Source organism: Trichosurus vulpecula, chromosome 1 (assembly GCF_011100635.1).
Source record: "Trichosurus vulpecula isolate mTriVul1 chromosome 1, mTriVul1.pri, whole genome shotgun sequence".
Taxonomy (NCBI): domain Eukaryota; kingdom Metazoa; phylum Chordata; class Mammalia; order Diprotodontia; family Phalangeridae; genus Trichosurus; species Trichosurus vulpecula.
This window is the reverse complement of record NC_050573.1, coordinates 50,068,455-50,083,893: the sequence shown is the minus strand read 5'-3', so window position 1 is coordinate 50,083,893 and position 15,439 is coordinate 50,068,455. Positions and strand designations below refer to the sequence as shown.

General features: G+C 46.7%; 1 protein-coding gene across 2 annotated transcripts in view; it reads left to right on the top strand.

Moving 5' to 3' along the window:
• Positions 1 to 15,439, top strand: part of INSR (insulin receptor) — a 150,872-nt gene that overhangs the window by 79,963 nt on the left and 55,470 nt on the right. The window lies entirely within an intron of this gene.

The window sequence follows — 15,439 nt, the reverse complement described above, 5'->3', positions numbered from 1 at the left end:
AAAATGACAAGGTTGAACTGGCTGGCCTCTGAGGTCCCTTGTAGCTCTACATCTAGGATCCTAAGTCATGAGAGCTGTTTCAGGTTCAATCTGCCCTCTAAAGTGACCAAATACAAGTTTAATTGTCTATGGTATTTTGAATCATAGCTTTGGATTGAAAGCCTACATTAGTGTTTGTGTTTAAAGTTTCTGCCAGTGCTTTTTACATTCTTCACTGGGCTTAGTTTTTCAAGGGTAAACTTGGGCCCCAAGACGGTCTTTTCAGTATGTATTTATTAAGTGCCTCCTGTGTGCCTGGCACTGTGCTTAAGCACTAGAAATACAAAGAGAGACCAAGAATAGTCCCCGTGTTTTGGAGCTCACAGTCTCATGGGGGAGGCAGCATGCAGAAAAACTGCATACGAACAAGATCCTCAGAGGATGAACTGCAGACAATTTCCAAAGGAAGAAGACCCTGAGGACTGAGAAAGTCTTCTTGAAGAAGGTAGGACTTAAGCCAAGACTTGAAGGAGGTGAGAGAAGTCAGACTGGGGCTTTAGAAATAATTGGTTTGTCTATGGATCATTTAGAAATGATTTCACATCACCTTTTACCCCAGGACTGGATAGTTTTAAAGCTTGGGGTGGGGGTGGGGCAGGGAAGGCAGAAGCATGTGCTTTAACCCCAATATCAGAGCTGGAAGGGACCTTAGAACAATATTGGAGGTGAAAATGGATTGTCAGAGCCAGGTAGAACTTTAGAACAAACATGGTTCTGTCGAGTTTGGGGTGAGGTGCCATAGAACAGACAGTCCAAGCTTGAGAACTAGAGTTGTCAGAGCTGAGGGCAAGTCTCTAAAGATCATCTAATCCAACTCCTTCATTCTACAGATGAGAAAAGAGGCCCATGGAAGGGAAGGAGTTTTCCGAGGGTCATATAGATAGCTGAGCTGGGACTCAGATTCAGGCCTCTCTTCCCTCCACCACACTCCCCAGAGCACCCCACAGAAGCCAGCCCCAGGCTGGGCCTAACACATCTGTGTACACACATCAGCTTCCAGACCTCTCTGTGTGGGCTGTGCTGCCACTGGCTGCATCGAATTTCCTTAAGGAGATGAAGACTCTCGCCTCTATACAAACTTCTCTGTTCAGCACTGAAAGCCCTGAATGATGGGGATCCAGCCCACCTTCCCAGCCTGATTTCACATTACTTCCTTTCATACAGTACAGTCCCTGCCAAACTGGCCGCCTTGCTCGTCCCTGGAGTTAGCCTTCCATCAGCAAGTGGAAGACCTTTCCATTCCACTGCGATAATTACATCTGTTAAGGAGGAATGAAAGGACCCTCTCATAGTTGTGGCTAAATAGTGAATCGCACCAGTTTTGCTACTTAGCATCTTGGGAAAATGGTCCCTTAGTGTGACCCTGAAGTGGAGGTAGTATTCACATATGGGGTAGAGGACCAACACATCAGGAAGGTAATGCCATGGCTTGCAAGTGAATTGGATTTAAGTGAGGGAAGGCCATGTAAAGTCACCAGCCTCACTTTCTCCTTTGGAGCCATCTGGGTCCAGGGTCCAGATATAGATCAGGACAACTAGAGAGATGGCTCCAGATGCAATGGGAGACCTTGGCCTTTTTAAGCTAAGCCTTTCCCAGGTCTCAGTTCACATAGTCACTGCCTTGCCTGCCCTTCTCATCTGCATATCTTAGAATCCTTCCAGGCTCACCTCTTGTGCTAGAGACAGTTGGGCAGCCAGGCCTGCAGTCAGGAAAACCTGACTTCAGATTTGGCCCCAGACACTTGCTAGCGTGTGACCCTGGGCAAGTCATTTTACCTCTATTTGCCTGTTTTCTCATCTGTAAAATGAAGATAATAATAGCATCTACCTCGAAGGGTTTTGTGAGGATCAAATGAGAAAATTGTAAAATGCTTAGCACTGTGCCAGGCACATAGTAAGCTCTATATGTCTTTGTGCTTCCTCCGTCCTCAGATTTTTTTATATCTGTTTACATATTTGTTATCCCCTCCATGTATCTCCAGCTGAATATACAGTAGGTTTTAATACATGCTAGTTGGTAGGGGCATCCTGCCCTGCTAGACCACCTCTCAGAGAGACTTCTCTGAGTCTGGAAGGGCCCGAGCCAAGTCCCACCCTAAGATTGTAAATAGCTGAACAGGTGCTGACCTGCATTAGTAAAGGCTGTTTCCCCCCAAGGAGTTCCCTATACCAATGAAATCATAGGTCGAGTTTGTTGGATTGGATTTGGGAGACCCACAGGGGAAGAAGGAGCTTTAACGCTGGGAGTCAGGAGCCTGGCATGGTCCAGTGGAGGCAGGGCTTCGTTTGGAGCACGAGGACCTGTCTTCACAGGCTAGTTCTTGTACTTCCTAAGGTATCTCGGCCTCAGAGTCATCATCTGTGAAGCGAGGGGCTCAGCCCAGGGCCTCCAAGACCCCTTCCTGTTCTAAATCCGTGACCCGATCATCTTCTACCCGCCTCTTCTTGAATGGCCCCGAACCAGACCTTTCACCTTCCCCTTTCAGCCTCAGCTTCCTCCCTCGCAGGATGGTGGATGATCGCTTGTATTTGAATTCAGCCTCTTGTATGGGTCACAAGTGCCGCGAGCAGTGAGGACTACACTTTAGCGGAGCTCTACAAAACCAGGCAGTCCAACCCCCTAATTTTGCAGAGGAGGAATGTGGAGTGCCGGAGAGGGAAGGAGTCAGCGCCTCGACCGGGAACTCGAACCCAGGTCCGCTGCTGCTTTTGTGTGGGCAGGTTGGTTCTTTCTCAGGCACCCCCCAGGATTCCGGGCGCCAGGTGCTTTTTCATCGGCCGCTGATAGGAGGTGCGATCGTCTGCATTGGGGCAGACTCTTGGAGGGCGCCCCCTCCCGAAGGGGGCAGTGTTGAGGTCTGCGCGCCTGGGTCTGGGGCGGGCAGCTGATGCCCTGCGCGCCCCAGCGGGCTCCCCAGGGCCAGTCAGCTCGGGCAGCGCGGGGTTAAGCTGGGGCTGCTCCCTCCGCCCCACAGGGCGCTCAGTGGCTCCGGGCTCCAGGCCCTGCTGGCATTGGCTCCGGGGGAGGGCGGTTCTCCGGCCGGCCGTCTTTCCCGGCCTGGATCCGGGAGGTTGCGGACGGGACAGAGCAGGCTAGGAGACGGGGGTGGGGAGAGGAGGCGAGGCGAGGGGAGGGAAGGGGAGAGAAGAGAGTGGGGCTAACGCAGCTCAGCCTCTGGGACAGCGGTGGCGGGGTGGGGGAGGCTCTGGTTACAGCCTGGGCCGCAGCGCCAGCTCCCGAGCCAGCCTCTCTGCCCCTCTGCGCTCTCCCGGGTGGGAAGAGAAGTAGGACCTTTCTTCTCGACGTCTGGCCCTTGTCCTATCTTCTCGCCCCTGCTCTGTCCTGGCTGGCTGAGTCCCTGCCTCGTCTGGTTCACCGAGGGCTTTGAGTATGCCTGCTCGGTATAGGACCATGGCTTCGCCGAAACCAGATCAGATCCCCTCATCCCCCTTCCAAATACAGTGTAGGCCAGTGGGCTGGAGAGTGTAACTGCAGGTTCTGGGGATGGCATCGAATTTAAATTGGAAAAGAGAAACTCACGCAGGACTTTGAAATCCCGTGTGTTCACTTCTGTTTCCTAATCCCTGAAACGACTCCCACCCAAGCGTTCGTCCTTTCCATCTTCTCTCTTCTTTCTCTTGCCCTCCGTGCACTTTTGCTACTTTCTTCTTCCTTTCTTCCTCATTTTTCTCCTCCCCTCCACTTTTCTTCTGGAGATCATAGATGAAGATCTGGAAGGGACTTTAGAGGCAATGTGAGCCACCCTCCTCATTTCATAGATGAGTAGGTCCAGCAAGGTCAAGTGACCTGCACGATGTCTCTTGGCAGTCCGTGGGATTCTAGCCAAGGTGGCAGAGGGTGATGCCACAGCCACAGGAGCTGCGCTGCCCTTCTGTTCCTCCCCTTACCTCCTCAGCTTTTCTTCCTCCTTCCTGTAAGAGAGCAGTGGCTCCAAGCCCCTGTTTCAACAGCCTCAGTGTTCTCTGCCTCTTACAACGACGAAAGGAAAATGAAGCTCATAGTGAATCTTTGGAAAGATAACAGAATCAGAGGAGAGATGAAAGACCATAGAGGCCAACCTTCTTAATTTGAGGAGGGAGAAACTGAGTTCCAGAGAGGGAAAAGACTTTGCCAAGGTCACACAGGGAGGCTTGGTAGAATTAGGATAAGTGTTTAACCCCCTGGCAAAACATCTTCCCAATTTGCTCCTGACATTCCCGTTAAACAAAAACAAACCCATCTAAAATCACTGGTCAGGTTTTTTCTAAGCTATTTTCTGCTTTTTTTTTTTTTTTAAGAAACAGGACATTTTTTAAAAAGCTAAATTTTGCTGATCAAGATTTGAGTTGAAAGTCAGTCCCTTGGTTATTGTGATTGTTGGCTAAGATGATGAGTTAGCTTCCTTATTTGTGGTGAACCTTTTCCAGTTGAAATTTGCAGTGTTCACCTGGCCCCTTGCCATTCAGTGCCCACCCCAGCCTAAATTCAGAAAAGGGTTTACAAAGGCTATGAGGAAGAATTCCCTGCCAGTAGTAATAGACTGGAAATCCGGGGCAGGTTTCTGCCAGGTGCCGACTAACAAGTGACCTGGGGCAAGTCCCTTTCCTTTTCTGGGTCTCAGCTTACCTGGCTGTAAAATAAAGGCTTTGGAGTAGAGCTTTTCTAAGCTCCATTCCTCCTCTGATTTCTTTTCTAAGTACTGGGCTTCCACAGGTTGAAGGATGATAAATATAATTGTCCATTTTCTAAGTTTTAGAAGAGCATGAAGTAGTTCTTTATACCTCATCCTCCCCAAAGTAAAATATCTTAGGAACTTATAAAACTCCAACATTTACATAGGACATCTCATTTTCATCTTCTGTGGAAGGGTGTGTGTGTGTGATCTCTAAGATTCTTCCAGTTCTCAAAATTACTTTGTATATATTTTGAATTAAATGATCTGACCATGTCACTTTATATACATTTTGTATCCACTAATGCGTCTATGTTTCCTCACCCAAGAGAATATAAGATCCTTGAGGGCAGAGACTACTTCATTTTTGTCTGTGTCCATAGTGCCTAGCACATAGTAGGCACTTTATAAATGTTTGTTGAATTGAATTCCAGCTCAAAGTCATGGGGTCCTACTTTGAGGTGATGGAAAAAAATCTTAACTGTTTTTCAAAAACAAGTTGGTTATTTGGTGAGACTCTGGAGCCATTTTGGTCTATTAGTTAAATATTTAGCTCTACATTTTTCAAAAGCAACTCTTTGCTGCAGACCAGCGTGGCTCCCTTGTTTACATATTTGGGATGTGAGCTGTGAATACTAAAATATTCCAATTAAGAAATTTTTGAGAGAGAAAAAAAAAACCTCTGCCCCACCATTATTTTTGGATAACTCAAATGTTTGTGTTTTTATGCTGCTCCTCCCCCTAGTTTTCTTCTATGTTAAATGAAGATGATAATACTGCACTACCAGTGTTAGGGGGTAGTAATAAGGAAGGCATTTTGTAGTCAAATCAATCAGTAAACATTTATTAAGTGCCGATCGTGTGCCAGGCTCTGGACTAATCATTGGGGATACAAAGAAAGACAAAAGACAATCACTGCTCTCCAGAAGCTCACAGCATCCAAACAACTCTGTACAAATAAGCTATGAACAGGATCAGTTGGGAATATAATGAAAAGGGATGCACCAGAATTGAGAGAGGCTGAAAGGCTTCCCGGACTCATTATCAGAATGCCTAAATTCTTTAATCTTAAGCAGCGATTCCGAAGCCACATTCCTAGATGGAGGTTTATAAGAGAAGGAAGCAAATAGCTTTTACTTTTACCTTGAGTTCTTCCTCCCTGCCAAGGGGATCCACTGGGGGGAGAAAGGTTTTCTGCTGCATTCCTCACAGAGGTGGGGAGCTCATTATCCCAGAGGCAGTCTTTCTGTTAATCAAAAAAAAAGTAGAATGATAATAGACTTTTAGAGAGCACTTTTGAAATCCATTATGCTTTGATGCCATCAGAATACCCCTGAAAATTAGGTAATAGATATTATTATACTTAATTTACTGATAAAGAAACTGAGGCTTAGACCTGGAGGAAAGGCCAGGGAAGCAGCAGGTTCTGAAAGAGATTAGGGCCAGCCTGAATCTGCCTCCTGCCCAGAGCCTACCTGGCTCTGTCCATAGCTAAGGAAGACTTGAGAAGCATTGGGTCCCAACCTTGGTGGGATGGAAGGGAGATGAGTTGAGCTGGCCAAGCTTGTGAGGAAGCTTCAGTTCCCTCAGGGTAAGATATCTGTGTGGGGTCCTGGTAAAAGCCCTCCACAGCCCATTTGATTCTTGAAAGAGACAACGAACAACCAGATGAGTTAAAGGGAACAGAGTCAAGAAACAGTGGTCAGTGTTGGCATGAAAATCAGGAGGCACAGGTTCAAACCCTGGCCCCAACACATAGCACCTGTGTAACTTTGGCCAAGTCCCTTCCCCTGTCAGAGTCATTGTTTCCTCATCTGCAAAATGGAAGCCTTATTGTGAGGTATGATATAAGTCACAGTGTGTATTCCATGCCCGTTATGTATAGGACACTGTGAGGGAAACTGGGGGAAAGACAAATTGAAAGAATCCTCAAGGAATCCTAGCTCTGAAGCTGGAAAGGACCTTGGAAACCATCTAGTCTAACCTCATTTTACAGATGAGGAAACTGAGGCACAGAGAAGTTAATAGACTTCTTAACTTCCACAGGTGGAACGTGCCAAGGGTAGAATTTGAACCCAGGGCTCTTCTCTTTCCACTCTATTCCTCCCACCTTCGGGTACATAGATGAGTAAATAAAAACAATTTGAGGAGGGAAGGATCACTAACAGTTGGGGAGCATGGAAGATTTCGTGGAGGAGGTGGCACGTGAAGGTGATACCTGAAAGGAAAATGTGGATTCTAAAAGTCAAAGATAGAGAGGGAGTCCTGGCATGAGGGACAGCCTGGGCAAAGGTTTGGAGACAGGCAGAGATGGATGGGGAGCAGAGTGGGGAAGAGCTATGTGACTCAAACATAGACAGCAGGTGAGGGATAGGGCCAACGTCATTTGCAGCCCTATTCTTAAAGACTTCGAAGGCCAGGCTAAGGATTTTTGGTTTTGATTTTTACTCTGGAGGCATAGGGAGCCTTGGAATGTCCTTCAACAAGGGAGTGATACAGTCTGACAAGTGCTTTAGGAAGATTGCTAGCTATGTGAAGGACTCATTTGAGTAGGGAGACGCTAGGAAGGAAGGCCAGTTAGGAAAAAGACCACGTGGGTGGCTGAACTAGGGCCATGGTAGAAGCAGAAAGAAGGGGAAGGATGTGGTGGACAGTGGACAAGGCTTGGCAAGTGAGTGGATTGGGGAAGGAGGGAGAGGTTGATGGAGAAAGAGCTTTGCCAGGCTCCAATGCTATAGAAATGGGAGTGGCTCTGAGTCCAATCAGATGGGAGGCCCCCAGACACCTGGCTGTGGGCCAGTCCAGAGGAGTTGCTAAGTCTTCTGGTAATTTTGTAACTTTGCCCTTTATGTTGTTATTTTAAACCTGTCTGTTTCCCTTTAGCTACCGCAATTAAGAACAAAACAAAATATAACACAACAAAACAAACAAACAAAAACCTCTAACCTCCTGAGGGCTTAGAGACATCAAGGAAGGGGGGAGTCCCGGCAGAAATTCTGAGAAAACTGGGGAATCTAGGGAGTAGCCTTAATGCTGAGGGAGTAGGACAGCCAAGCCCTGGGGCCAGGGGAGAAGGCAAGAAACAAGGTAGGGCCTGGGAACCTCCCACTGGGAGGCCCCATAGGGACACCAACTATTTCTTCTCATCCCATAGGACCATTGCATCATAAGATCTAGAAGAGGCCTCAGAAGAAATCTAGTCCAACCTTCTCATTTTACAGATAGGGAAACTGAGATTCAGAGAGTGGAGGTGACCTTTCCAACATTGGTCAGGTGGTCAACAAACATTTATTAAGTGCTTTTGATGTGCCTGGCACATCACCGGGCTTATAAGTAGGAAAGTGTGTGTTCAGCTGTCTTGTATTTTTTAGTTGTGTTCGACAATTGATGACCATGTTTGGGGTTTTCTTGGTAAAGATACTGGACTAGTATGCCATTTCCTTCTGCATCTCATTTTACAAATGAAGAAACTGAGGCAAACAGGGTCAAGTGACTTGCCCAGGTCACACACAGCTAATAAGTGTTTAAGGGAAAATTTGAAATCATGAAGATGAGTTTTCCTGACTCCAGACTACGCATTCTATCCAGTTTGACACCTAGCTGCCCTAAGTAGAACTGGGATTCAAACCCAGGTCCACTGAGTCCAGTCAATCAATCAATATTTATTAAGTTCCTATTGTGTTCATGGCACTGTACTAAGCAGCAGGGATTTAAAAAAAAGTCCTCAAGGAGTTTCCAGTCTAATGAGAGAGACTACATATGCTAACAGATATGTACAAAAGAAGCCCTGTGCAGGATAAACAGGAGATGATTAACTGAAGGAAAGCATTGGAATTAAGAGGGGTTAGGGAAGGCTTCCTGCCAGAGGTGGAATTTTGTTGTTGTTTGTCCTCTGGAAGAGGACTAGGACATCAGGAAGGTGATGCCATGACATGCAAGTGAATTGGATTTAAGTGAGGCAGTTCTGTGCAAAGCCACCAGCCTCACTTTCTCCTTCTGGATCCAGTGGCCAGATACACATCAGGATGACTAGAGATGACCCTGAAGCAGTGGGAGACCTTGGCCTTTTTAAGCTAAGGTCATTAGTTGAGACTTAAAGGAAGCCAGGGAGGTCAGTAGCCAACCAGATCCAGAACTTTATATAGAAAGCAAGGTTAGAGGGCTGACCCAGCCTGGAGTCAGGGGGACTAGGTTCAAATCCTGTCTCTGATGCTTTCTAGCTGTAAGTCTTAGTTTCTTCACCTGTGAAATGGTAGTCATAATGCTTCTAGTTCAGGGGTTCTTACCCTTTCTTGTATCCTGCACTCCTGGGCATAAAGTCTAGTGAAGCCTATAAAACCATGTTTTAAAATGCATGAGATAAAATACACAGGATTGTAAAAGGAAACCAGTTATATTGAAATAAAGTTGTATTTCCCCCTGCCCCCTCCCCAGTTCAAGTTCACAGAACCCCTTTGAGACAGCTAGGTGGCCTAGAGCATAGAGTGCTGGACTTGGAATTAGGAGGGCCTGATTTCAAATTCTGTCTGAAACTTTTCAGATGTAGCTCTGGTCAAATCACTTACCCTTGTGTGCCTCAGTTTCCACATTTGTAAATGGGGGTGATAATAGAGCATCTACCAGCCTCTCCTCTCTTGTTTCCATGAGGATCAAATGAGATATTTGTAAAGCTTAGCACAGTGCCTGGCATCTACTAGGTATTTAACAAACTCCTTCCCTTTTCCTTCCCCCCGCATCCCTCCCCTGTCATATTGGCTCTGAGGAATGAATCCTTCGGTGTTTTTGGTGCCCTGCATAGTCCTTTGTACACAGTAACCACCACCCCATAACTGTTTGTGGCGTGGGAGTACATCTAGCACATTCTTTCGGTTTGTTTTTTGCTAGTGTGGGAAGCTGCCTGTGAGGGGCTCCCAGTGACATTGACCAACACCTGCCCTGTTAGCTGGAGAATTTGAAACTGTCCTGGGACACCGAGAGCTTCTGCAGGGTCACCATGGGCTTCCTGACTCTGGGCAGTGCCTGTCTCCTATGTTCTTCTTTGTATTTCATGTGACAGAACTGCCAGGTGCTGAAGTCTGGCAGTCAGAAATTAGAATTCCTGTAGAAGACACTGTGCTTAGTACAAGGAGCTATTTCCTAGTCTCCATAACACAGTCTAGTAGATGGAAGCTCCATTCTTTTTTAATTAAAATTTTTTTAAAATTTTCTTTCTTAAATTCAATTTTTCCAATTAATGAAAATACATTCTTTTTCTCTCTTCCTCCTCCCTACCCCCTTCACCCCCATTGGGGAAAAAAGGGCAAGGCAATAAATGTTTACTAAGGGCATACTGTGTGCCAGGCATTGTGCTAAAGCAAAAAGAGACAGCCCCTGCCTTCCAGGAGGTTACATTCGAATAGAGGAAGGAAGGTGGAGCGTGGGGGAAAGAGAGGGAAAGAAAGTACCCCTAGGGAGTGTGGTGGGTATGTGACTCCAGAGAGTCACACCAGGGAGGGGATTGAAGCATAGCCAGCCTTGGCTTGACCCCAAAACCAGGCCCCAGATGGAACTGGCCAATGGGAGGCGCTTGGCATTGGGAGGGAGGGATGTTCCAGGGTGAGAACCTTTGTTACAAATACGTATGATCAAACAAAACAAACTTCTGCATCTGCCACGTCCAAATAAAACATTTTAGTCTACTCTGAATCCATCACTTCTCTGTCAGGAGGTCAATAGCGTGTTTCATCACGAGTGCTTTGGAATCCAGCTTGGTCCTTGTATTGATTGGAGTTCTTCTGTCTTTCAGAGTTGTTTTACTTGTCTATATTGTTAGTGAGATGTAACCTCCTTTCAGTTAGACTGTGGTAGACGTTAAAGTCCTAGAGCAGAGGATAACTTTCGTTTTTGTCTCTGTAGCCCTGGCACCCAGCTCAATGCCTGGCACACCCTCAGCATTTACTAAGTGGTTATTGATTGATAGCACAGGGAGAGGGTATGGATTCCAGTTGTGTTGGCGAAGGAAATAAGAGAGTTGCTTAAAACTGAGAGAGTTGGAGATTGGTGCTGGTGGTCCCAAAGCCAGTAGGTGTTAGAGCCAAGTGTTCCAGGCACCAAGCCTAGTCCTCTGAGCCCCACCATCTCTAAACAATGAGCAGACATATAAATCACCTAGGCTGAGTGGGTTGGAGGAGATGGAGAAAAGATGCCACACACTTGGGTCACTGATCTCCAAGGATTTCCTGTGTGTTTGGACCAACCATGCAGATGGGTCAACATTGAAAATGTCCTCCCCGGGGAGAGTGGCGGGGGTGGTGGTGGAAGAAATCTAACAGACCTGAGGGTCCTCTTCTCCGGGTGGGCCAACAGAATCCCAAGGGTACTTGGGCGTCCAGGCCAGAGTGTTCGGTCCACTGGACTCGTGGTTGGGTCTGGCTGTGATTCACTCCTCCCCTGCTTCCTAGCTTGTGGCCGTGGGCAGGTCCCTTTCTCTGAGCCCAGCCTTTGTTTCACAGATGAGCATTTTACTGTATGTCCTGACTCCCTCTCTGCATTGTTGTGAGGACAAGACTTGGTAAAATCTTGGTAGAGCTGATGGGCAACTAGGGGGCTCAGTGGGTAGAGCAGGACCTGGAAATCAGGAAGAACCAAGTTCAAGTTCAACCTCAGATATTTGCCAGGCAAGTTGCTTAAGCTACCTGCCTCAGTTTCCTCATCTGTAAAATGGGAATAAAAATGGCGCCATCTTACTTGTGAGGATAAAATGAGATATTTGTAAAGTGCTTTGCGAACATTAAAGAGACGTGTAAGTGCAAGCTATTATTGTTCTTAATAATAAACCTTAACATGCTGCTGAAGTGGGAACATCATTACTGTTATTAGACCCTGTCTCCCTTAATCCTCTAAGCAGCCCTAGATGGGAGGCATGGCAGAGGTTAGTTTCCCATTTTAGAACTGAAGAAATCAAGTTCCAGGGACAGGAAGCATTTCGCCCCAAGCCCTGCCGGGTAGGTAGTGAGTGTCAGGTTGTGACTGGATCCCAGCCTTCCTGACTCCTAGTCTGGAACCCTGTCTACCCCAATCACCAGCATACACATCCAGGGCTTTTCTGGGCAGCAAACGCCCAGACCCCTGATTTGTCAGCCGTTTTCATCAGGAAAGGCTTCCTTTTATGGAGGTCGCTCTGGTTTATTGAGGGTTGAGTTTTAAATGAATCCTGGTGGGGATTCATTGGGATTGGTGCAGCCAGGGGAAGGGGTGGGGGCAGATATAATGTCTCCAAAAGGAAGAAGCTCTCTTAACTGGGAACAAGCATGGCCCCTTGAACCTAGAAAGTCTGGAGCTATATAAAGGGACCAATCAAAGAGGAAGGCATGATTTCTCCTTAGTGGCCGAGAGCTAGCCCTGTGTCACCAAAGAAGGTATGGGGTTTGTTTCTCTCAGGGAAGATTCAGGCAGGCATTTTGCACATGAGCAAACTTCTGACTGGCCTGGAAGGCCCTAATGAAGGGATGTTGTGGTAGGTGGGGAATGATGACAATATAGACCATGGAAAGAGTACTGACTCTGAAATTTGAGGACCTGTGTTCAAATTCCGCCTCTGACTCTTATTTTCATAAACATCTAGGGCTAGTTAGTCACTTAACCTCTCTGGGCCTCTGTAAAATGAGAGAGTTAAAACTGAATGACCAAGCTTGAGATCAGTGATCTAACAGGCCCTGAGTGGCAGAACAGGAATTAATCCCACGGCGGGGTGGGGAGGAGGATTTTATCTTCCTGTGACTGTGCCCTCCATCTACGTTGTCAACATCTTTCTCTTGACTCGGTTGGTCTCTACTTTTGTTAGGCCTTCATCACCGCTTACCAGGATTGTTGTAGTGGCTACTCAGTCTGTTTCCAATCTGTCTCTAAATTCATCCTCTACACAGCTGCCAAAAAGCCCAAAACTGCCTGTCTCTCTCCTCCAGTAAGAGTTATCAGTGGCTCCCTATTGCCTCTATTATAATTAACAAAAATCATCATTTTGCTTTTAAGGTCTTCTGTGGTCTGGCTTCTATCTCCTACCTATATTATTCCACCCTGCCCCCCCATATATGCACACATTCTGTTCAATTCTAGTCCAGCTGGCCTGCTAACTGTTCTCAGGACCCGAGATTTCATCTCTAGCCTTTGTGACTTTGCCACTATCTTAAATGCATTCCTTCCTTGTGTCTACCTGGTAGGATGCCTAGCTTCCTCCAAAGCTCAGCCCAGACCACTTTCTACATGATCATTTCCTGGTCCCTAACGCTCCCCGCCCCACTCTTGGGTGGGATCATCCTATGTAATACTCCGAATGCACTTGCATTCATTTTTGTCCATGATGTTTTCCCTGATACCATGTTACAATCTTTGAAATCAGACTTTCATTTTGTCTTTGCATCCCCAGCCCTTAGCATGGTGCCTGGCACATGGTGGGTGTTTAGTTGGTAAATGCTTGTCAAATTGAAAGCACACGGCAGGGGAGGTGGGGGGGGGGTTGTTGGACCCTTCCTGCTGAGTCTGGTCTTTGCACTAGCAAAGGAACAGGGGGTAGAGGAGCAGGGAGGGAGGGAGAGACAGAGAATCCTTCCCTGTTGGAAAAACAGCCCAACTCTTGCACAATAAGGGGTTTTCATAATGTTTTCACTGCATGTTCTGTGACACGGAGACAGTCATCAAAAGCAGCCTGGCAGTCTAGGTCTGAGGCCGATTTCATGCATCATTGGATTTCTCCCTGTCCAGGACAGCAAATGTCTTGGGTACCAACGATGATTACCGGTTTCCTTTGTGTTCTGTCTGTCTCTCTGTTTCTCTCTGTGTCTGTCTCTCTTCTGAAATAGTGGCGTTCCTAGAAAGCTTTTAAATTTGAACATCTTGCCTGCACCAGGAACTGCTGCATATCCTGAACATAATGCCTTCAGTAAACGAGACACAGCAGAAGAGACACCAGCTTAAAAGTGGGACACCTGGGTTCTAGTTCTCAGCTCCACAACTAACTTGCTATGTGGCCATGACCACAAGTCCAAGTTAACACAGCGCCTGGTACAAAGCAAGTGCTTAATAAATGCTTTTTTGCTGTTGACAAATCCCTCCCCCCTCTGACCTTGATCTGACAGACAGTGTGGTGGAGTGGATAGGGCATTGGCTTTAGAGTCAGGAGATCTGGGTTCGAATCCTGCCTCAGATCCTTACTAGCTGTGTGTGATCCTGGACGAGTCATTTAACCTCTACTAGCCTCAGTTTCTTCATCAGTAAAACGGGAATCATAATAGCACCTGCCTCCCAGGGTTGTTGTAAGGATCAAATGAGATGCAATTTTTAAAATACTTTGCAAACCTTCAAGCACTGTATACACGCTAGCTATTATATATGAGGTGCTGCTGCTCTGACCTGATAGAGGATGTTTCCACACATTGGGAGTTCCCCCATTTGAATGAAACTGTGGGCCTGAATGACCTATGCTTGCCTATCATATATCTAGTACTTTAAAGTTGGTAAGGCATTTGACCCACATTAGGTAGTTTGAACCTCACTACAAGTCTGCTAGTTAAATGCTATGGATATTAAAATATGCTCATTTTAGAGATGACAAAGCTAAGGCCTTACAGAGATTAGGTCACCTAGCTAGTGTCAGAGATAGGATTTGGATTCGAGTCTCCCTGCTCTGAATCTTAATCATGATAGTTCTCATTTCTGGAGAGGGCTTTTCTGACAACTGTATACCCTTATGAAGGGGGTATTACAGGAATTATTTACCCCAACTTAAGGAAGGGGAAACTGAGGTCCAGATAGGTGAGATTTGAACTTGATTCTCTGTTGACACCAGTTGAGTATGCTCTTCTTTGTATCGGCAAGAAGCTGAATAAGAGATCGCTCTCTGAAGTCAGAGTCAAATGCAACCTATCTCTCAGCCTAGCCCCAGATCCCAACCCCCCCCCCACACACACACACACCGGGCCCGATTCTGGAACCTGCTGCTGCCATTTTCACCCCCTGCTGGCTCTGAGCAGCTTATATTTGGCTCCTTTCCCCGTCTCAGCATAGCAAGGCTTGTTGCTTTTGCTCGGATCTGTTGGAGCTGAAGCTTAAATGTAACAACCCACTACCATCTCTACCCAGATCACAGAAGTGGTCTTCTGGGCTATACAGATGATAGGGTTGAAAGGTGGAAGGGACTTCAAGTGGTGCCTAACCCAATTGACTCGTTTTATGGGTAAGGAAACTGAGGCTCCAAAAGCTTCTGTGACTTGCTCAAGGTAACACAGCTACTAATGGAGCTACTTAGAGGCAGCTGGTGGCACAGTGGATAGAGCTTGAGGCCTGGAGTTGGGAAGATGTGAGTTCAAATCCAGCCTCAGAGGTATAGGAGCCATGTGACCCTGGGCAAATCTCTTCATCTCTGCTGCCTCAGTTTCTTCAACTGTAAAATGGAGATCATAATAACACCTACTTCCCAGGGTTGTTACGAGGATTAAATGAGGCAAATTTGTAAAGAGTATTTAGCAAAGAGCCTGGCACATAGTAAATGCTATATAAATGCTTATTCCTCCCCTGCCCCCCACCTAAGTGGAAGAATTTGAATCTAGGTCCTCTGATTCTAGATCCGTAGCTCTTTTCACCTACTCCACACATTTCCTCTCCTCTTTCCCTCATGGTTCGTTAACTGTCACAGCTTGAAGTGGCTCTTAGAGATGCTGTCAGAACAACCTCCTGCCATCTTGTTTTAGAGA